The sequence below is a fragment of the Durio zibethinus genome, chromosome 3 (genome assembly GCF_047325235.1).
Source record: "Durio zibethinus cultivar Kanyao isolate XHJ-2024 chromosome 3, ASM4732523v1, whole genome shotgun sequence".
Lineage (NCBI taxonomy): Eukaryota > Viridiplantae > Streptophyta > Magnoliopsida > Malvales > Malvaceae > Durio > Durio zibethinus.
The window spans coordinates 26,845,001-26,868,114 of NC_143164.1; the positions used below are offsets into that span (position 1 = coordinate 26,845,001).

Here is a 23,114-nt window from a genome sequence, read left to right on the forward strand (position 1 = left end):
GGTCATGGTGCTGTCATTGTCGGGGACTCGTTTTTGGGCCTACCGTGACTGAAGGGATCCTGAGAGGCCATCTTCTGCCCGCCCCCTTCCCTCGAAGCCCGACGGATGGGGGGTCGAAAAAGGGGTGATGGTGCATAACACCCAGGCAGGCGTGCCCTCGGCCTAATGGCTTAGGAAGCAACTTGCGTTCAAAGACTCGATGGTTCACGGGATTCTGCAATTCACACCAAGTATCGCATTTCACTACGTTCTTCATCGATGCGAGAGCTGAGATATCCGTTGCCGAGAGTCGTTTGGTTTTTTAGTGACAAAAGGAGTGCGGTGCCACCCACGCACACACCACGGATGGGATGGCGACGGTGCGCATGCTCCGTTTTCATTTCGGTTCTTTGGCACGATTCACGTTGGGGTTTCATTGTTCAACAGCGGGCGAGATGACGCAGAACATTTCACCGCCAGATAGGGGGGACGGAGTACAGTCGCTCCCACTCGTGGTCGGAGGGAGCTCGGGGCACGGGGGCACTTTCGCCCCCTCGGTGTTTCGTTAATGCGTCCGCGGGTCATCCATTGAGTGGGCTTTCAACAATGATCCTTTCGTAGGTTCACCTATGGAAACCTTGTTACGACTTCTCCTTCCTCTAAATGATAAGGTTCGATGGACTTCTCGCAATGTCACGGGTGGTGGACCATCCATGTCATCGTGATCTGAACATTTTAACAGACCATTCAATCGGTAGGAGCGATGGGCAGTGTGTACAAAGGGCAGAGACGTAGTCAATATGAGCCGATGACTCACGCTTATTAGGAATTCCTCGTTGAAGACCAACAATTGCAATGATCTATCCCCATCATGATGAAATTTCAAAGATTACCCGGGCCTGTCGGCCAAGGCTATAGACTCGTTGAATACATCAGTGTAGTGCGCGTGCGGCCCAAAACATCTAAGGGCATCACAGACCTATTATTGCCTCAAACTTCCTTAGCCTAAGTGACCATAGTCCCTCTAAGAAGCTAGCCACGAAGGATCACCTTCGCGTAGCTAGTTAGTAGGCTGAGGTCTCGTTCGTTAATGAAATTAATTAGACAAATCGCTCTACCAACTAAGAACGACCATGCACCCCCACCCATAGAATCAAGAAAGAGCTCTCAGTCTGTCAATCCTTACTATGTCTGGACCTGGTAAGTTTCCCCGTGTTGAGTCAAATTAAATCGCAGGCTCCACTCCTGGTGGTGCCCTTTCCTTAATTCGTTTAAGTTTCAGCCTTCAACTTTTATTCTTGATTAATGAAAACATCCTTGGCAAATGCTTTCGCAGTTGTTTGTCTTTCATAAATCCAAGAATTTCACCTCTGACTATGAAATACGAATGCCCCCGACTGTCCCTATTAATCATTACTTCGATCCCGAAAGCCAACACAATAGGACTGAATTCCTATGATGTTATCCAATGCTAATGTATACAAGCGTAGGCCTGCTTTGAGCACTCTAATTTCTTCAAAGTAACATCAACGGAGGAACGACCTGGGTAATTAAGTCCAGGAGTGCATCACTGGTAGTAGGGAGTAGATCGATGCTCACCGTGAGACGGACTGGACAACCCAACCCTAGTTTCAACTATGAGCTTTTTAAGTGCAACAACTTAAATATACGCTATTGGAGCTAGAATTACCGTGGCTGCTGGCCCCAGACTTACCCTTCAATGGATCCTCGTTAAGGGATTTAGATTGTACTCATTCCAATTACTAGACTCATAGAGCCTGGTATTGTTATTTATTGTCACTACCTCCCCGTGTCAGGATTAGGTAATTTGCATGCCTGCTGCCTTCCTTGGATGTGGTAGCCATTTCTCAGGCTCCCTCTTCGGAATCGAACCCTAATTCTCCGTCACCCGTCACCACCATAGTAGGCCACTATCCTACCATCGAAAGTTGATAGGGTAAAAATTTGAATGATGTGTCACCGACATAAAAGCCGTGCGATCCGTTGAGTTATCATGAATAATCAGAGCAACGGACATAGCCCGCGTTGACCTTTTATCTAATAAATGCATCCTTTCCAGAAGTCGAGGTTTGTTACACGTATTAGCTCTAGAATTACTATGGTTATCCGAGTAGTAGATACCATCAAACAAACTATAACTGATTTAATGAGCCATTTACAGTTTCACAGTCTGAATTAGTTCATACTTACACATGCATGGCTTAATCTTTGAGACAAGCATATGACTATTGGTAGGATCAACTAGGTAGCATTCCTTCAGGACGTTGGCACCACGTAGGCCTCGTTGCACCGATCAAGCAACGGGAAGAGCCCGACGCGGAGCGCAAGCTTCGTGCGTGTCGAGCACGTGAAATGCATAGCATCGGACGAACGGGGGCCAAAAGCCCACGCCCGATAAACGTTCTGCATTCGAGAGCACGATCGAACATTAGTGCACCAATACGGCCATGGAGGATTGGGTGGCACGCCTAGGACACCGACCCTGATTGATGTCCGACCGTGGCCCTTCGGGACACGAGATGGATGAGGGATGGTGAGACATCTGATTTCCATCGATTAAGGTATGCAGCACAGGATCTCAATCGTGCCTCCGGGTACGATGACCGCATGAAGGGAGATTGAAGAGGATGATGGGTCGACAGTTCGATGCATCGAGCACGGAGCCTGCCGACATGCACAACCATAGCACCACTCATATGCCCATTACGTACAAGTGGCAGCATCCACGCGCACCGATCCACAACCCACCTGATCTATTTTTCTACGAACGAGCGAAGGAAATGACGTGCGAGGCCACGCCACAACCACTTGGCACGAGAAAAACATGATCAAGGGCCATGAGACTCCCCCTGCCATCCTACAGGCAACAACGGTGTGACACCACCAATGCTTGGCCCTACCGGGACCGCACACACGAGCTCCGCTGACACCATCCCAGGGGGACGTTGCCAAATTCAGAGACTTGTTCCTGGGGTTTCGGACAACATCGACTGCGTGCACGACCTCTTCGAGGCCAAGGTGTTTTTGTGGTCGATGAGAAGGGACTGCGACATCGTCAAATACCGAGAGACTTGGCTGAGCCGAGCTCGCAACCGCAGCTTCTGCTCGCACCACACCAGGGAGCCGTTGCCCGATTTAGGGACTTGGTCTGGGGTCTAGGGTAGCATCCATCGCATGCACGGGCTCGAGCTCGGCTCCCCTTTTTTGCATGCACACCAATCTGTCGAGGCCATGGGTGCCTGCCGATCACCGAAGCAACCAATCGTCAGACAAAATGGTCGGAAGGCATGCACGCCTTGTATTTCACTCGAGGGACGTTGCTCTGGGTGTACACAATAGGAGGCCCATCACGTACAGCTACTCCCCCCGTGAGGGGGAGAGGGGGAACCGGACCACCACCCTCTAAAGAGCATTAGAGATTTTACAGATATGCTACCAGTAGACGTTAAAGTGTCTGAAACGGGGACATTTTTTTGAAATAGGCATATCCCGTACCGAGGGTGAGTAGGTGCCGATGGTGGTCGGGGCATGTATCCACACCAAGGGCCAGCGCATGCCGATGGTGGTCGATACGATTGCCCATACCAAGGGCCAGCATGTAACGATGGTGGTTGAGGTAACCGCCCGTACCAGCTCGAGGCATGTGCGTACACCAAGGCTCAGCATGTGTAGATGGTGTTCGAGGCAACCGCCGGTACCAAGGCCTAGCATGTGCCGATGGTGTTCGACATAACCGCCTACACCAGGGACCATCTTCTATCGATAGTGGTCGAGGCAAGAGCCCGCACCAAGAGCCGACTTGTTTCGATGGTGCTCGAGGCAACAGCTCGCACCAGGGACCATCTTTTGTCGATAGTGGTTGAGGCAACCGCTTGCACTAGGGGCCAGCATACGCTGATGGTGTTCAATGCAACCGCCCGCACCAGAGGCCATCTTCTACCGATGGTGGTTGAGGCAAGAGCCCGCACTAAGGGTCAGCTTGTGCCAATGGTGGTCGAGGCAACCACCCGCACCAGGGGCCATCTTCTACCGATGGTGGTCGAGGCAACCGTCCATACCAGGGGCCATTTTCTATCGATGGTGGTCGAGGTAAGAGCCTGTACTAGGGGCTGGCTTGTGTCGATGGTGCTCGAGGTAACAGCCCACACCAAGGGCCATCTTCTACCTATGGTGGTCGAGGCAACCGCCTACACCAAGACCCAGCATGTGCCTATGGTGTTCGACGTAACCGCCAGTACCAGGGGCCATCTTATGCCAATGGTGGTCGAGGCAACCGCCTACACCAAGGGTCAGCTTGTACTGGTGGTGGTTGAGACAATCGCCCGTACCAGGGGCCATCTTCTACCGATGGTGGTCGAGGTTGGAGCCCGCACCAAGGGTTGAGTTGTACCGATGGTGGTCATGGCAACCGCCCGTAGAGTGTGCCGATGGTGATCGAGGTAAGTGCCCGTACCAAAGGGTAGCCTGTGCCGATGATGGTCGAGGCCTTGGCCGAAGTTTGATTTTAAGCCACGACGTACATGCTGGGCTCGGGCATGTGCTGGTACCACATTTTTTTGCTCGGGGCACCATCGTCGGAGCATCGCCAAAAAACCTGACCGACGGCATTGGGGTTTTGGCGATTGAGGGGGCCGAGAGGGGTGTGCGCACATGATATGTGATGGGTGCTGGTACTTGGCCCTTATATTGGCCCCCTATCCTCATCAAACCTCGAGAACTCACACCCCCTTAAAGAGCATTTGAGATTTTACAGGTTTGCTGCCAGTAGCCATTAAAGTGTCTAAAATGGGGGCACTTTTTTCAAATGGTCACAAAATCTTGTACACTTCGAGTTTTTAGCTGAATTGTTTTGTGCATGCCAACAAAAATACAAGGATCACATCTACCAAATTTATGGCCAAAACTCCTTCTAAAAAAATTTAAAAAAATCCCAAACTGCAAAAAGTTTCAAAAATTATGAAAAATAGAAAACGAGTCGTCTTGCCATGAAACTTCACATGAAGGCTTAGGGGACCATTGTATGAATTTACAAGCCATAAAAATGGCATTGGCATGGCAAAAATATGAAGATGTGCCTAAACCCACCTACCACCCGATCGATCCACGACTTGCGCATCCCGTCTCTCTGGTCGGCGTAGTGTCTGCCCGTTCGTTTCGTCGGTTGGCTTAGGCATACGAAGTTCATTCCCAGTCTAAGATCAGACAGGACTGAGAGTTGTGGTAGCAGGATCGATAGCACACAGAAGGGGACTCGATCGATCCCCGGCTTGTGCATCCTACCCCTCTGGCCGACTGAGCGCTCGCACGCTTGTTTCGTGGGTTGACTTAGGCATACGGAGTTCATTCCCAGTCTAAGATCGGACCAGACCAAGGGTTGCGATAGCAGGACTAGCAGTAGGATCAACAGCATGCAGAGGGGGACCGGGTTGATCCTCGACTTACGCATTTTGCCTCTCTGGCCAGCTGAGCACCCGCACGCTCGTTTTGTGGGTTGGCTTTACGGAGCTCATTCCATGTCTAAGCCCCAGTTGGACCTAGGGTTGTGGTAGCAGGATCAGTAGCACGCAGAGGGGGACCCGATCGATCCCCAACTTGTGCATCCTACCCCTCTAGCCGGTTGAGCTCGCACATGCTCATTTCATGGGTTGACCTAGGCATACAGAGTTCATTCTCGGTGTAAGCATACGGAGTTCATTCCCAGTCGAAGATCTGATCGGACCGAGGGTTGCGACAGCAAGACCAGTAGCAGGATTGATAGCACGTAAGGGGGATCGGATTGATCCTCAGCTTACGCATTATGCCTCTCCGGTCGATTGAGCGCCCGCATGCTCATTTCATGGGTTGGCTTAGGCATACGGAGTTCATTCCATGTCTAAGCCCAACCGGACTGAGGGTTGTGGCTGCAGGACCGACAGCAAGATTGACAGCACGCAGAAGAGGACTGGATCGATCCCCTGCTTGCACATCCTGCCCCCCCGGCCAACTCAGTGCCCACACACTCGTTTCGTGGGTTGACTTAGGCATACAAAGTTTATTTGCAGTCTAAGATCCACGGCTTGCGCATCCTGCCTCTCAGGTCGGCTGAGCGCCCGCACGCTCATTTCGTGGGTTGACTTAGGCATGTGGAGTTCATTCTGGGTCTAAGCCCCAATCGGGCCATGGGCTTACCGAGGTGAACGGAGTTCGTTCCCGATCGGGACCGAGGGATGGGGGGCCCCGAATCACACCCAACCCCAGAGGGGGGTAGGGTGAAAAGAACGAAAGTCGGTAGGGGGAGGGGATGAATCAAAGCGACAAAGGGCTAAATCTCAGTGGATCGTGGCAACGAGGCCACTCTGCCACTTACAATATCCCGTCGCGTATTTAAGTCGTCTGCAAATGATTCTACCCACCGCTAGGTGGGAATTGAGCTCCAAGGAGGCCCATGCGACTCGTCCGCCGTGGGGGCTGCACCTACGACACATGCCCTTGGGGGCCATGGGCCCCTACTGCGGGTCAGCAATCGGGCGACGGGTGCGCGCGTCACTTTTAGCTCAGATTTTGTCTTAGAGGCGTTCAGTCGTAATCCAGTGCACGGTAGCTTCGCGCCACTGGCTTTTCAACCAAGCGCGATGACCAATTGTGCGAATCAACGGTTCCTCTCGTACTAGGTTGAATTACTATCGCAACACCACCATCAGTAGGGTAAAACTAACCTGTCTCACGACAGTCTAAACCTAGCTCACATTTCCTATTGGTGGGTGAACAATCCAACACTTGGTGAATTTTGCTTCACAATGATAGGAAGAGCCGACATTGAAGGATCAAAAAGCAACGTCGCTATGAACGCTTGGCTGCCATAAGCCAGTTATCCTTGTGGTAACTTTTTTGACACCTCTAGCTTTAAATCCTGAAGGTCTAAAGGATTGATAGGCCACACTTTCACGGTTTGTATTCGTACTGGAAATCAGAATCAAACGAGCTTTACCCTTTTGTTCCACACGAGATATCTATTCTTGTTGAGCTTATCTTAGGACACCTACGTTATCTTTTAACAGATGTGTCACCCCAGCCAAACTCCCCACCTGATAATGTCTTTCACCTGGATTGACCAGTCGAGGCCGGCCTTGGGTCCAAAAGAAAGGGTCGTGCCCCACCTTCAATTCACGGAATAAGTAAAATAACGTTAAAAGTAGTGGTATTTCAATTTCGCCCGAGGGCTCCCACTTATCTTACACCTCTCAAGTCATTTCACAAAGTCAGACTAGAGTCAAGCTCAACAAGGTCTTCTTTTCCATCTGATTTCGTCAAGCCTGTTCCCTTAGCTGTGGTTTCACTGGATAGTAGACAGGGATAGTGGGAATCTCATTAATCCATTCATGCGCATCACTAATTAGATGACGAGGCATTTGGCTACCTTAAGAGAGTCATAGTTACTCTCGCCGTTTACCCGCACTTGGTTGAATTTCTTCACTTTGACATTTAGAGCACTGGGCAGAAATCACATTGCATGAGCATCCGCAGAGACCATCGCAATGCTTTGTTTTAATTAAACAGTCAGATTCCCCTTGATCGTACTAGTTCTAAGTCGACTGTTCATCACCCAGGGAAGGCCCCCGAAGGAGCCATTCCCAATCCGTCCCTCGATCGGCACACGGTGACCCGTTCTCACCGTAGGAGCAGCTCGAGTAGTGCACTGACAGCTGACGAGTTTGGGATTGGGACCCCTATGCATAGCCCTCAGTGCCAATCTTTTTCCCCAAGTTACGGATCCATTTTGCCGACTTCCCTTACCTACATTGTTCCATCGACCAGAGGATGTTCACCTTGGAGACCTAATACGGTTATGAGTACGACCGGGTATGGACGGCACTCGATCCTCTGAATTTTCAAGGGCCGCTGAAGGCGCACCAGACACCACGTGACGTGCGGTGTTCTTCCGACTGCTGGACCCTACCTCCAGTTGAGCCGTTTCTAGGGTGGGCGATCGTTAAACAAAAAAGATAACTCTTCCTGAGGCCCCCACCGATGTCTCCGAACTCCCTAACGTTGCCATCAGCCATCGTATCTCAGTTCAAGAATTTTAACCCGATTCCCTTTCGAAGCTCGTGCGAGACGCATCGTCGGACGAGCTTCCCCCATCTTTTAGGTTCGACTAACCCATGTGCAAGTGCCGTTCACATGGAACCTTTCCCTTCTTCGGCCTTCAAAGTTCTCATTTGAATATTTGCTACTACCACCAAGATCTACACTGACGGCCGCTCCGTCTGAGCTCACGTCTCGGGTTTTACAGTGACCGCTGTGCCCTCCTACTCATCGGGGCTTGGCCCTTGCCCCGACGGTCGGGTATAGGTCGTGTGCTTAAGCGTCATCCATTTTCGAGGCTAGTTGATTCGACAGGTGAGTTGTTACACACTCCTTAACAGATTTTGACTTCCATGACCACCGTCCTGCTGTCTTAATCGACCAACACCCTTTGTGAGTTTTGGGTTAGCGCGTAGTTGAGCACCATAACCCGGTTTTCGATTCATCCCGCATCGCCAGTTCTGCTTACCAAAAATGGCCCACTTGGAGCTCTCGATTCTGTGGTGTAGCTCAACAAAGCAGTCACGTCATCCTACCTATTTAAAGTTTGGGAATAGGTCAAGGGCGTTGCACCCCTGATGCCTCTAATCATTGGTTTTACCCGATAGAACTCGACGGGGGCTCCAGCTATCCTGAGGGAAACTTCGGAGGGAACCAGCTACTAGACGGTTCAATTAATCTTTCACCCCTATACCCAAGTCAGATGAATAATTTACATGTCAGTATCACTGCGGGCCTCTACTAGAGTTTTCTCTGGCTTCACCTTGCTCAGGCATAGTTCACCATCTTTCGGGTCCCGACGGGCTTGCTCGCACTTGAACCCTTCTCAGAAGATCAAGGTCGGTCGATGGTGCACCCACGAGGGATCCCGCAATCAGGTTCCTTGCACCTTACGAGTTTTTTGGCCCGTTGACTCGCACGTTTATCAGTCTCCTTGGTCCGTGTTTCAAGATAGGCCGGATGGGGAGCTCGTAGGTCGACGTCGGGAGCACGCCAGTGTCGACGCACACCGAGGTGGTGTGTGCTGCATTCCATGATCGCGATGATGATGTTTCCAGGGGTTCAGGCACAACGAGGCTCTCACCCTCTCTGACACCCCTTTCCAGGGGACTTGGGCCCGATCCGCCGTTGAAGACGCTTCTTTAGACTACAATTCAGATGTCGGTGGTGCCCGATTCTCAAGCTGGGCTCTTCTCAGTTCACTCGCCGTTACTAGGGGAATCCTGGTAAGTTTTTTTTCCTCCACTTATTGATATGCTTAAACTCAGTAGGTGATCCTGCCTGACCTGGGGTCGCGACACGAGCATCGATCTAGCGATGCGAGGGGTCCGACGGGGTTCGAATGGACAACAAATGCGCGTCACCGGGGATAAGGCACTCCGGGAGCTCTACCACCGACGGTCACGACACTGTCATTACCAGGGACTCGCTTTTGGGCCAACCACAATCGAAGGGATCGTCAGAGGCCATCTTTCGCCCGCCCCCTTCCCTCGGAGCCCGACGGGCGGGGGTTTGGAAGGGGGCCGACGGTACATGACACCCAGACAGGCATGCCCTCGGCCTAATGGCTTAGGGTGCAACTTGCGTTCAAAGACTCGATGGTTCACGGGATTCTGCAATTCACACCAAGTATCACATTTCGCTACGTTCTTCATCGATGCGAGAGTCGAGATATCCATTGCCGAGAGTCGTTCAATTTTTTTGTGACAAAAAGAGTCACGGCGTCACCCTCGCACGCACCGCGGAGGGGATGGCGACGGCGCGCGCGCTCCATTTTCGTTTTGATTCCTTGGCATGATTCACACCGAGGTTTCATTTTTCGGTACGGGCGAGACAATGCGGATCATTTCGCTCACCCGATAGGGTGGAAGGAGTGACTGTCCTACCCGTCCGGGGTTAGAGGTGACTCGGGGCGTAGGGGCACCCTCGCCCCCTCGGTGTTTCGTTAACACCTCTATGGGTCATCCGTCTAGCGGGGTTTCGACAATGATCCTTCCACAGGTTCACCTACGAAAACCTTGTTTCGACTTTTCCTTCCTCTCAATGATAAGGTTCAGTGGACTTCTCACGATGTCACGAGAGGCAGATCATCCACATCATCGCGATTCGAATACTTCATCAGACCATTCAATCGGTAAGAGCGACGGGCGGTGTGTACAAAGGGCAGGGACGTAGTCAACATGAGCTGATGACTCGCATTTACTAGGAATTCCTCGTTGAAGACCAATAATTGCAATTATCTATCCCCATTATGATGAAATTTCAAAGATTACCCGGGCCTATCGGCCAAGGCTATAGACTCGTTGAATACATCAGTGTAGCGCTCGTGCGGCCCAGAACATCTAAGGGCATCACAGACCTGTTATTGCCTCAAACTTCCTTGGCCTAAGCGGCCATAGTCCCTCTAAGAAGCTACCCACGAAGGATCACCTCCACGTAGCTACTTAGCAGGCTGAGGTCTCGTTCGTTAACGGAATTAACCAAACAAATCGCTCTACCAACTAAGAACGGCCATGCACCATCACTCATAGAATCAAGAAAGAGCTCTCAGTCTGTCAATCCTTACTATGTCTGGACCTAGTAAGTTTCCCCGTATTGAGTCAAATTAAGCCGCAGGCTCCACTCTTGTTTGTGCCTTCCGTCAATTCCTTTAAGTTTCAACCTTGCGACCATACTCACCCCGAAACCCAAAGACTTTGATTTCTCATAATGTGCCAGCGGAGTCCTAAAAGTAACATCCACCGATCCCTGGTCGACATCGTTTATGGTTGAGACTAGGACGGTATCTGATCGTCTTCGAGCCTCCAACTTTCATTCTTGATTAATGAAAACATCCTTGCCAAATGCTTTCGCAGTTGTTCGTCTTTCATAAATCCAAGAATTTCACCTCTGACTATGAAATATGAATGCCCCCGATTGTCCCTGTTAATCATTACTTTGATCCCGAAGGCCAACACAATAAGACCAAAATCCTATGATGTTATCCCATGCTAATGTATATAAGCGTAGGCCTACTTTGGGCACTCTAATTTCTTCAAAGTAACAACGTCGGAGGAATAACCCGGGCAATTAAGTCCAGGAGTGCATCACCGGTAGTAGGGACGAGTAGATCGGTGCTCATCATGAGGTGGACCGAACAACCCAACCCTAGTTCCAACTATGAGCTTTTTAACTGCAACAACTTAAATATACGCTATTAGAGCTGGAATTACCACGGCTGCTGGCACCAGACTTGCCCTTCAATGGATCCTCGTTAAGGGATTTAGATTGTACTCATTCCAATTACCAGACTCATAGAGCCTGGTATTGGTATTTATTGTCACTACCTCTTCATGTCAGGATTGGGTAATTTGTACTCCTGCTACCTTCCTTGGATGTGGTAGCCGTTTCTCAGGCTCTCTCTCCAGAATTGAACCCTAATTCTTTGTCACCTGTCACCACCATAGTAGGCCATTATCCTACCATCAAAAGTTGATAGGGCAAAATTTTGAATGATGCGTCATCGGCACAAAGGCCGTGCGATCTGTCGAGTTATCATGAATCATCATAGCAATGGGCATAGCCCGCATTGACCTTTTATCTAATAAATGCATCCCTTCCAGAAGTTAGGGTTTGTTGCACGTATTAGCTCTAGAATTACTATGATTATTCGAGTAGTAGATACCATCAAACAAACTATAACTGATTTAATGAGCCATTCACAGTCTGAATTAGTTCATACTTACACATGCATGGCTTAATCTTTGAGACAAGCATATGACTATTGGCAAGATCAACCAGGTAGCATTCCTTCGAGACATTGGCACCGCGTGGGCCTCGATGCACCAATCGAGCGGCAGAGAGAGCCTGACGTGAAGTGCAAGCATCGTGCATGTCGAGCATGTGAAATGCATAGCATCGGATGAACGGGGGCCGAGAGCCCATGCCCGCTAAAAGTTTTGCATCCGAGAGCACGATTGAACGTCGGTGCACCAACGCGACCACGGAGGATTGGGTGGCGTGCTTGGGACACCAGCCCCGTTTGACGTTCGACCTGTGGCCCCTCAGGACACGAGACGAATGAGGGATGGCAAGACATCCGGTTTCCATCGATTCAGGTATGCAGCACAAGATCTCGAGCGTGCCCCCGAGGTATGATGACCGCACGGGGGGAGATTGAAGAGGCTGACGGGTCGACAGTTTGATGCATCGAGCATGGAGCCTGCCAACACGCACAACCATAGCACCACTCATATGCCCATTACATACAAGTGGCAGCATCCACGCATGCCGATCCATCAGATAGGCAACAACGGTACGACACCACCAATGCTTGGCCCTGTCGAGATCGCACGCGTGAGCTCCGCTGACGCCACCCCAGGGGGATGTTGCCCGATTCAGGGACTTGTTCCTAGGGTCTCGGGCAGCATCGACTGCGTGCACAGCCTCATCGAGGCCAAGGCATTTTTGTAGTCGATGAGAGGGGACCGCGAGACCGTCAAATACTGAGAGACTTGGTCGAGCCGAGCCTGCAACCGCAGCTTCTGCTCGCACCACCCCAGAGAGCCATTGCCTGATTTAGGGACTTGGTCTGAGGTCTAGGGTAGCATCCGCCGCATGCACGGGCTCAAGCTTGACTCTTTTTTTTCACATGCACGCCAATCGGTCGAGGCCATGGGCGCCTGTCGATCATCGGAGCAACCAGTCGTCGATCAAAATGGTCGAAAGGCATGCATGCCCTGTATTTCACTCGAGGGACGTTGCCTTGGGTGTACGCAATGGGAGGCCCATCACGCACACCTACTCCCCCCGTGGGGGAGAGAAGGGGTGCCAGACTACCACCCCCTAAAGAGCATTGGAGATTTTACAGATATGCTACCAGTAGAAGTTAAAGTGTCTAAAACGGGGACACTTTTTCTAAACAGGCATATCCCGCACTGAGGGTGAGTAGGTACCGATGGTGGTCAAGGCATGTGTCTGCACCAAAGGCCAGCGCGTGCCGATGGTGGTTGAGGTAACCGCCTACACCAGCTCGAGGCATGTGCCCACACCAAGGCCCAACATGTGCCTATGGTGTTCGAGGCAACCACCCGTACCAAGGCCTAGCATTGCCGATGGTGTTCGATGTAACCGCCCACACCAAGGGCCATCTTCTGTCGATGGTGTCGAGGCAAGATCCTGTACCAAGGGCCAACTTATGCCGATGGTGCTCGAGGCAATTGTCCACACCAAGGCCTAGCACGTGCCAATAGTGTTCGAGGCAATCGCTCGCACCAAGGCCCAGCATGTGCCGATGGCATTCGACGTAATCACCTGCACCAAGGGCCATCTTGTACCGATGGTGGTCAAGGCAACCGCCTACACCAAGGGTCGACTTGTGCAAATGGTGGTCGAGGCAACCGCCTTCACCAAGGGTCGATTTATGCTGATGGTGGTCGAGGTAACCGCCCACACCAGAGGCCATCTTCTACCGATGGTGGTCGAGGCAACCGCTCGCACCAGAGGCCATCTTCTGTCGATGGTGCTCGAGGCAACAGCTCTCACCAGGGGCCATCTTCTGTCGATAGTGGTCGAGGCAACCGCCCGCACCAAAGCCCAGCATGTGCCGATGGCTTTCGATGTAACCGCACTCACCAAGGGCCATCTTATACCGATAGTGGTCGAGACAATCGCCCGTACCAAGGGTCGGCTTATGCAAATGGTGGTCGAGGCAACCGTCCGTACCAGGGGCCATCTTCTGTCGATGGTGGTCGAGGTAGGAGCCCGCACCAAGGGCCGACTTGTGCCAATGGTGCTGGAGGCAACCACCCGCACCAGGGGCCATCTTTTACCGATGATGGTCGAGGCAACCACCTGCACCAAGGCCTAGCACATGCCGATGGTGTTCGAGGCAACTATCCGCACCAAGGCCCAGCATGTGTCGATGGTGGTCGAGGCAACCGCCTGTACCAAGGCCCAGCATATGCCGATGGTGTTCAACGTAACCGCCCGTACAAGGGGCCATCTTGTACCGATGGTGGTCGAGGCAACCGCCCGTACCAAGGGTTGACTTATGCCGATGGTGGTCGAGGCAACCGCCCACCCCAGGGGCCATCTTCTACCGATGGTGGTCGAGGTAAAAGCCTGCATCGAGCGTCGACTTATGCCGATGGTGCTTAAGGCAACTGCCCGCACTAGAGGCCATCTTCTTCCGATGATGGTCGAGGCAATCGCCCGTACCAAGGCCCAGCACGTGCCGATGGTGTTCGAGGTAATCGTTCGACCCAGTATATGCCAATAGTGGTTGAGGTAACCGCCCGTACCAAGGCCCAGCATGTACCGATGGTGTTCGACGCAACCGTCCGCACCAAGGGCCATCTTGTGCCGATGGTGGTCGAGGTAACCGCCGGCACCAGGAGCCATCTTCTGTCGATAGAGGTCGAGGTAAGAGCATGCACCAAGGGCTAGCTTGTGCCGATGGTGCTCGAGGCAACCGCCCTCACCAGGGGCCATCTTCTATCAGTGGTGGTCGAGGCAACCACCCGTGCCATGAGCCATCATGTGTCGATGGTGTTCAATGCAACCACCCATACCAAGGGCCATCTTCTACTGATGGTGGTCGAGGCAAGAGCCCGCACCAAGGGCTGACTTATGCCGATGGTGCTCGAAGCAACAGCCCGTACCAGGGGCCATCTTCTATCGATGGTGGTCGAGGTAACCACTCGTACCAGAAGCCAGCATGTGCCAATGCTGTTCGATGTAACTGCCCATACTAGGGGCTATCTTCTGTCGATGGTGGTCGAGGTAAGAGCCCGTACCAAGAGCCGGCTTGTGCTGATGGTGCTCGAGGCAACCGCCCATACCAAGGCCTAGCACGTGCCGATGGTGTTTGAGGTAATCACCCACACCAAGGGCCAACATGTGTCGATGGCGTTCGATGTACCCGCTCGCACCAGGGGCCATCTTGTGCCAATGGTGGTCGAGACAACCGCCTACACCAAGGGTCGACTTGTGCAGATGGTGGTTGAGGTAACCGCCCGCACCAGAGGCCATCTTCTACCGGTAGTGCTTGAGGTAACCGTCCGTACTAGGAGCCAGCATGTGTCAATGGTGTTCGACGTAATCGACCGCACCAGGGGCAATCTTCTACCGATGGTGGTCAAGGCAAGAGCCCACACCAAAGGTCGACTTGTGTCGATGGTGCTCAAGGCAATAGCCCACACCAGGGGCCATCTTTTATCGATGGTGGTCGAAGCAACCGTCTACACCAGGAGCCAGCATGTGCTGATGCTATTCGACGTAACCGCTCGCACTATGGGCCATCTTCTATCGATGGTGGTTAAGGCAAGAGCCCGCACCAAGGGTCAGCTTGTGCTGGTGGTGCTCGAGGCAACCGCCCGTACCAAAGCCTAGCACGTGCCGATGGTGTTTGAGGCAACCGTCCGTACCAAGGCCCAGCATATGCCAATGGCGTTTGATGTAACCGCCCGTACCAGGGGCCATCTTGTGCCAATGGTGGTTGAGGTAACCGCCTGCACCAAAGGTCAACTTGTACAGATGGTGGTTGAGGTAATCGCTTGTACCAAGGGTTGACTTATGCTGATGGTGGTCGAGGTAACCGCCCGCTCCAGGAGCCATCTTCTGTCGATGGTAGTCGAGGCAAGAGCTCATATCAAGATCCGGCTTGTGCTGATGGTGCTCGAGGCAACCGCCCGCACCAAAGCCTACCACGTGCCGATGGTGTTCGAGGCAACCACCCGCACCAAGGCCCAGCATGTGTCGATGGCGTTCGATGCAACCGCCCGTACCAGGGGCCATCTTGTGCCGATGGTGGTCGAGGCAATCGCTTGTACCAAGGGTCAGCTTGTGCAGATGGTGGTTGAGGCAACCGTCCGTACCAAGGGTCAGTTTGTGTTGATGGTGGTCTAGGCAACCGCCCGCACCAGGGGCCATCTTCTACCGATGGTGGTCGAGGCAAGAGCCCGCACCAAAGGCCGGCTTGTGCCAATGGTGCTCGAGGCAACCGCCCGCACCAAGGCCCAACGCGTACCGATGGTGTTCGAGGCAACCGTCCGCACCAAGGCCCAGCATGTGTCGATGGTGGTCGAAGCAGCCGCCCGTACCAAAGGTCTGCTTGTGTCGATGGTGGTCGAGGCAACTGTCCACACCAGGGGCCATCTTCTGCTGCTGGTGGTCGAGGCAGGAGCCTGCACCAAGGGCCAGCTTGTGCCGATGGTGCTTGAGGTAACCGTCCGCACCAGGGGCCATCTTTTGCAGATGATGGTCAAGGCAACCACCCGTACCAAGGCTCAGCACGTGCCGATGGTGCTCGAGGCAACCGTCCGCACCAAGGCTCAGTATGTACCAATGGTGGTCAAGGTAACCACCCGCACCAAGGCCCAGCATGTGTCAATGGTGTTTGACGTAACCGCCTGCACCAGGGGCCATTTTGTGTCGATGGTGGTCGAGGTAACCACCCGCACCAAGGGTCAACTTATGTCGATGGTGGTCGAGGTAACCGCCCGCACCAGGGGCCATCTTTTACCGATGATGGTTGAGGCAACCGTCCGTACCAAATCCCAGCACGTGTCGATGGTGTTCAAGGCAACCGTCCTTACCACGACCCAGCATGTGTCGATGGTGGTCGAGGCAACCACCCGTACCAAGGCCCAGCATGTGTCGATGGTGTTTGATGCAACCGCCCGCACCAGGGGCCATCTTGTGTCGATGGTGGTCGAGGTAATCGCCTGCACCAGAGGCAATTTCTATCGATGGTGGTGGAGGCAGGAGCCCGCACCAAGGGCTGGCTTGTGCCGATGGTGCTCGAGGTAACCGCCCGCACCAAAGCCCATAATGTGTCGATGGTGTTCGAGGCAACCGTCTGCACCAAGGCCTAGCATATGCTGATGGTGGTCGAGGTAACTGCCGGTACCAAGGCCCAACATGTGTCGATGGTGTTCGATGTAACCGACCGTACCAGGAGCCATCTTGTGCCTATGGTGGTCGAGGCAACCGCCCGCACCAAGGCTCGGCACGTATCGATGGTGTTCGAGGTAACCACCTACACCAGGGGCCATCTTGTGTCGATGGTGGTCGAGGCAACCACCCGTACCAAGGGTCAATTGGTGCCGATGGTGGTCGAGGCAACCGTCCGCACCACGGCCCAACATGTTTCGATGATGTTCAATGCAACCGCCTACACCAGGGGCCATCTTGTGCCGATGGTGATCGAGGCAAGCGCCCGTAACAAAGGCCGACTTGTGCCGATGGTGGTCGAGGTAACCGCCCGTACCAAGGCCTAGCATGTGCCGATGGTGATCGAAGAACCTCCCGTACCAGGGCCCAGCTTGTGTCGATGGCGATCGAGGTAAGTGCCCGTACCAAAAGGTAGCCTGTACCGATGATGGTCGATACATGTGCCATAACCATGCACCATCATGTGCCATTGATGGTCGAGGCCTTGGTCGATGTTTAATTTTGAGCCATGGCGCACATGCTGGGCTCGGGCATGTGCTGGTGCTGTATTTTTTTTGCCAGGGGCACCATCACCGGAGCATCGCCAGAGAACCTGACTGGCGGTATTGAGGTTCGGTGATTAAGGGGCCGGGGGTGTGCGCACATGATGTGCGATGGGTGCTGGTACTTGGCCCTTATATTAGCCCCCTATCCCTCATCAAACCTCGAGAACTCACACCCCCTTAAAGAGCAATTGAGATTTTACAGGTTTGCTGCCAGTAGCCATTAAAGTATCTAAAATGGGGACACTTTTTTCAAATGGTCACAAAATCTTGTACACTTCAAGTTTTTAGTTGAACGTTTTTGTGCATGTCAACAAAAATACAAGGATCAAGTCTACCAAATTTGGGACCAAAACTCCTTCTAAAAAAATTTTAAAAAATCCTAAACCATAAAAGGTTTCGAAAATCATGAAAAATAGAAAACAAGTCGTCTTGCCATGAAACTTCACATGAAGGCTTAGGGGACCATTGTATGAATTTACAAGTCATAAAAATGGCATTGGCACAACATAAATATGAAGATGTGCCTAAACCCACCTACCACCTAATCAATCCATGACTTGCGCATCCCGCCTCTCTGGTCGGCGTAGTGCCCGCCCGCTCATTTTGTCGGTTGGCTTAGGCATACAGAGTTCATTCCCAGTCTAAGATTGGACCGAACCGAGGGTTACGGTAGCAAGACCCGTAGCAGGATCAACAGCACGCAGAGGGGGACCCGATCGATCCTCGACTTGCGCATCCTGCCCCTCTAGCCGGCTGGGCGCCCATACGCTCATTTCATGGGTTGACTTAGGCATACAGAGTTCATTCCCAGTCTAAGTATACGGAGTTCATTCCCAGTCTAAGATCGGACCAGACCGAGAGTTACGGTAGTAGGACCAGCAGTAGGATCGACAGCTCACAGAGGGGGATTAGGTCGATCTTCGACTTGCGCATTATGCCTCTCCAACCGATTGAGTGCCCATACGCTCGTTTCATGGGTTGGCTTAGGCATACGGAGTTCATTCCATTTCTAAGCCCCAGTCAGACCGAGGGTTGTGGTAGCAGGATCGATAGCATGCAGAGGGGGACCGGGTCGATCTTCGACTTGTGCATCCTGCCCCTCTGGCCGGCTCAGTGCCCGTACGTTCGTTTCGTGGGTTGACTTAGGCATATGACGTTCATTCTCAGTCTAAGCATACAAAGTTCATTCCCAGTCGAAGATCGGACCAGACCGAGGGTTGCGATAGCAAGACCAGCAGCAGGATTGGCAGCACGCAAGGGGGACCGAATCGATCCTTGGCTTGCGCATTATGCCTCTCCAGCCGGCTGAGTGCCCGCACGCTCGTTTCATGGGTTGGCTTAGGTATACGGAGTTTATTCCATGTCTAAGCCCAGCTGGATCGAGGGTTGTGGCAGTAGTATCGACAGCACGCAGAGGGGGACTGGGTCGATCCTCCGCTTACGCATCCTACCCCTCTGATCGGCTCAACACCCGTACGCTCATTTTGTGGGTTGACTTAGGCATACGAAGTTCATTCCCAGTCTAAGATCGGACCCGCAGCAGGATCAACAACAACACGCAGAGAGGGATCGGGCCGATCCCCTGCTTGCACATCTTACCCCTCCAGTCGGCTCAATGCCCGCACACTCATTTCGTGGGTTGACTTAGGCATACAGAGTTCATTCCCAGTCTAAGATCGAACCTGTAGTAGGATCGGCAACAGCACGCAGAAGGGGACCGGGCTGATCCTCGGCTTACGCATCCTACCTCTCCGGTCGGCTGAGCACCCGCACGCTCGTTTCATGGGTTGACTTAGGCATACAAAGTTCATTCCCGATCTAAGCCCCAATCGAGCCATAGGTCGATCGGGGCGAACGGAGTTCGTTTCCAGTCAGGATCGAGGGACGAAAGGCCCCGGGTCATGCCCAACCTTAGAGACGGGCGAGGTGAAAAGAACGAAGGTCGGCGGGGGGAGGGACGAATCGAAGCGACAAATGGCTGAATCTCAATGGATCGTAGCAGCAAGGCCACTCTGCCACTTACAATACCCCGTCACGTATTTAAGTCATCTGCAAAAGATTCTACCCGCCGCTCGGTGGGAATTGAGCTCCAAGGAGGCCCGCGTGACTCATCCACCGCGGGGGCTGCACCTACGACACGTGCCCTTAAAGGCCATAGGCCCCTACTACGGGTCGACAATCAAGCGACGGGTGCACGCGTTACTTCTATCCTGAATTTTGACTTAGAGGCATTCAGTCTTAATCCAACGCACAGTAGCTTCGTGCCACTGGCTTTTCAACCAAGCGTGATGACCAATTGTGCGAATCAACGGTTCCTCTCGTACTAGGTTGAATTACTATCGTGACGCTACCATCAGTAGGGTAAAACTAACCTGTCTCATGACGGTCTAAACCCAGCTCACGTTTCCTATTGGTGGGTGAACAATCCAACACTTGGTGAATTCTGCTTCACAATGATAGGAAGAGCCAACATCGAAGGATAAAAAAGCAACGTTGCTATGAACGCTTGGCTGCCACAAGCCAGTTATCCCTGTGGTAACTTTTCTGACACCTCTAGCTTCAAATCCCGAAGGTCTAAAGGATCGATAGGCCACGCTTTCACGATTCATATTCGTACTGGAAATCAGAATCAAATGAGCTTTTACCCTTTTGTTCCACACGAGATTTTTGTTCTCATTGAGCTCATCTTAGGACACCTACGTTATCTTTTAACAGATGTGCCACCCCAGCCAAACTCTCCACCTGACAATGTCTTCCGTCCGGATCGACCAGTCGAGGTCAACCTTGGGTCCAAAAGAAGGGGTCGTGCCCCGTCTCCAATTCAAGGAATAAGTAAAATAACATTAAAAGTAGTGGTATTTCAATTTCACCCGGGGGCTCCCACTTATCCTACACCTCTCAAGTCATTTCACAAAGTCGGACTAGAGTCAAGCTCAACAGGGTCTTCTTTCCTTGCTGATTCCTCCAAGCCCGTTCCCTTGGCTGTGGTTTCGTTGGATAGTAGATAGGGACAGTGGGAATCTCGTTAATCCACTCATGTGCGTCACTAATAAGATGACGAGGCTTTTGGCTACCTTAAGAGAGTCATAGTTACTCCCGCCGTTTACCCGCGCTTGGTTAAATTTCTTCACTTTGACATTCAGAGCACTGGGTAGAAATCACATTGCGTGAGCATCCGCAGGGACCATCGCAATGTTTTGTTTTAATTAAACAGTCAGATTCCCCTTGTCCATACCAGTTCTGAGTCGACTGTTCGTCGCCCGGGGAAAGCCTCCTGCCCTTCTGGCCAACCGACTGGGAATATAATATTTAAAATTTTTATAATGAATAATTATTAATATATAATATAACTATAATAAAAATAGTTATAACTATTTGAACTTATTCAGTAAATAGATTTATTTTCTTAATTTCTTGTTTATTACTTTTTTTAATGTTAATAAATTAGTATTATTTTTTTTCGAATATGCTTGTATGAATAGAATGATTTGAAATAGATAATTGTTCTAATAGTCCAAACTATTTGACCTGATTTGACAAAACATTTATTTTTCAAATCTCTTATTAATTTTTAGAATATTCTTAATTTAGCAATATTTTACTCCAAATAAGCTTCTCTGAACAAAAATAATTATTTTATGACAAAATAATGATCATAACAATTTGAGATATAAATATTTTTATATTTAATTATAATATTTGAAATAAGTTTTATTGATGTAAAACTAAAATTATATTAATCATTTTATATTAATAATATTCTAATCATTAATATTTAATTAATTATATTATCTATATAATATTATAAATTATTATAATAGTTTGAAAATTATAGTATTAATTTAAATTATTAATATTATTAGTTAAATAAATTTTGGTATATAAATTATAAATTATGGTAAAATTTTTGACAGATAATTTTTTACAATAGAAAATTGCTTAGAGGGTGAAGCTCCAGTTTTAAAAAGAGGAAAGGGGAAAGTGAAAAAAAATTGACTTTTAAAAGAGCACCAACGATGTTTAAGAATAAAAATGAAAAAAAAAAGATAAAAAGATAAAAAAAATTGTCTTATAGTGAAGTGCAAGCTAAATAGTTAAATAATTTTGTCATCCATTTATAAAGTATTTTCCTTCTGTTTTTATTGGGTTAAATTCTTTTTTTTCTATTAATGTCTAAGTTTTTCGTCCAAATCACCTCAAGACACAATGATTTGTTTTTTCCAATATGAAGTTTTATGATTTCACTTTTTTTTTTAATTTCCTACAGTATTGTTGACCCCACCCACTCCATCTATAGTACTTACCTAACTTACCTATGGGAAAAGCATTACATCTTAAATCAAGCCATCTTCAAGTGTAGAAGCTCCTCATGCCATCGAGCTACAAGTTTAGTTTACTTGGTTAAATGAAAAGAGTGAAAAAATAAAACATTAAGTTATCAATTTCCTCCAAATTTGATAAGGAAAACTCAATTTCTCACCCGAATAAAAATGGGTTTGGAAAGTGAAATTAGAGCTGATAGGAGAAATCAATTTTGATAGAGAACTTAATTTCTCACCTTGATAAAAGTGGGTTCGAAGTGTAAAATTCTAGTTGATGGGAAATATCAATTTAAAATATAAACTAAACCCTAATTAAAAATAAAAACAAATTAAAAAAGAAATGGAATATGCGAGTTTGTGACAATCTTTTAATTTTGTTTGTGAAATTAAAAATTTACACTATCAGTATATTAAAAATAAACTCTTAAAATATACTTCATCCAATTTTTAATTAATATTTAATAGTTTAATTACTTGAAATAACAAGTAATAAGTAATTACTTCCATAGATAGATTTTGTAAACAAATCTCTTACTAAGATTAACTAATAAATTAAGTAAACAGAAATATTAATAAGAAAATTAATCTATTATTATTAATTTAAAAGGTTAAAACTCTTTAATTAAATTTAAATATCTTATACAAATTCAATTAAATATTTAAATGAAATTATAAATTAAGAATTTATTATCCATACTAATCAAATTAATAATCAATTATTAGATAATTATCTAATAATAATTAGTAAGTAAATAGTAATATATGAATTATATAAATATAAATAATTATTATAATTAGGTTATAATTATATTTGTTAAAATAAAATAATACTAATTTTTTAATATTTTGAAAGTTAATAAGCAAGAGTTTTAAAAAATAAATTTGTTTACTGAACAAATTCAAATAGTTACAACTATTTAAATAATTGTCTATTTAAAATTGTTATGACCTTTCATTTTGTCATAAAACAATTGTTTCAGTTTATATAAGCTTATTTGAAATAAAATAATATTAATTTATTAATATTCCAAAAATGAATAAGTACGTGATTAAAAAAATTAATCTGTTTACCGAATCAGTTCAAATTGTTATTACCTTTTGTTTGGTCATATAATAATTGTTTTTTTATCATACAAGCTTATTCGAAATAAAATAATATTAATTTATTAATCTTTCAAAAATTAATAAGAGATTTAAAAATAAATCTCTTTACCAAACTAGTTTATTTAATTGTTGATATATAAGTTTA

At 49.2% G+C, this 23,114-nt stretch overlaps 3 non-coding genes and 4 pseudogenes across 3 annotated transcripts; 1 reads left to right on the forward strand and 6 right to left on the reverse strand.

The window, feature by feature from the left end:
* Positions 1-135: 135 nt before the first annotated feature.
* Positions 136-291, reverse strand: LOC149519703 (5.8S ribosomal RNA). The gene has a single exon (XR_016341139.1). It is a non-coding gene; the product is annotated as a 5.8S ribosomal RNA (ribosomal RNA).
* A 292-nt stretch (positions 292-583) lies between these two features.
* Positions 584-2,248, reverse strand: LOC149519704 (18S ribosomal RNA; annotated as a pseudogene).
* Positions 2,249-6,280: 4,032 nt separating this feature from the next.
* LOC149519705 (25S ribosomal RNA) lies at positions 6,281-9,359 on the reverse strand (annotated as a pseudogene).
* A 239-nt stretch (positions 9,360-9,598) lies between these two features.
* Positions 9,599-9,754, reverse strand: LOC149519706 (5.8S ribosomal RNA). Its single transcript, XR_016341249.1, has one exon. It is a non-coding gene; the product is annotated as a 5.8S ribosomal RNA (ribosomal RNA).
* A 294-nt stretch (positions 9,755-10,048) lies between these two features.
* LOC149519707 (18S ribosomal RNA) lies at positions 10,049-11,847 on the reverse strand. The gene has a single exon (XR_016341178.1). It is a non-coding gene; the product is annotated as an 18S ribosomal RNA (ribosomal RNA).
* A 7,122-nt stretch (positions 11,848-18,969) lies between these two features.
* LOC149519708 (uncharacterized) lies at positions 18,970-20,782 on the forward strand (annotated as a pseudogene).
* LOC149519709 (25S ribosomal RNA) lies at positions 19,503-20,978 on the reverse strand (annotated as a pseudogene).
* Between the last annotated feature and the right edge of the window lie 2,136 nt (positions 20,979-23,114).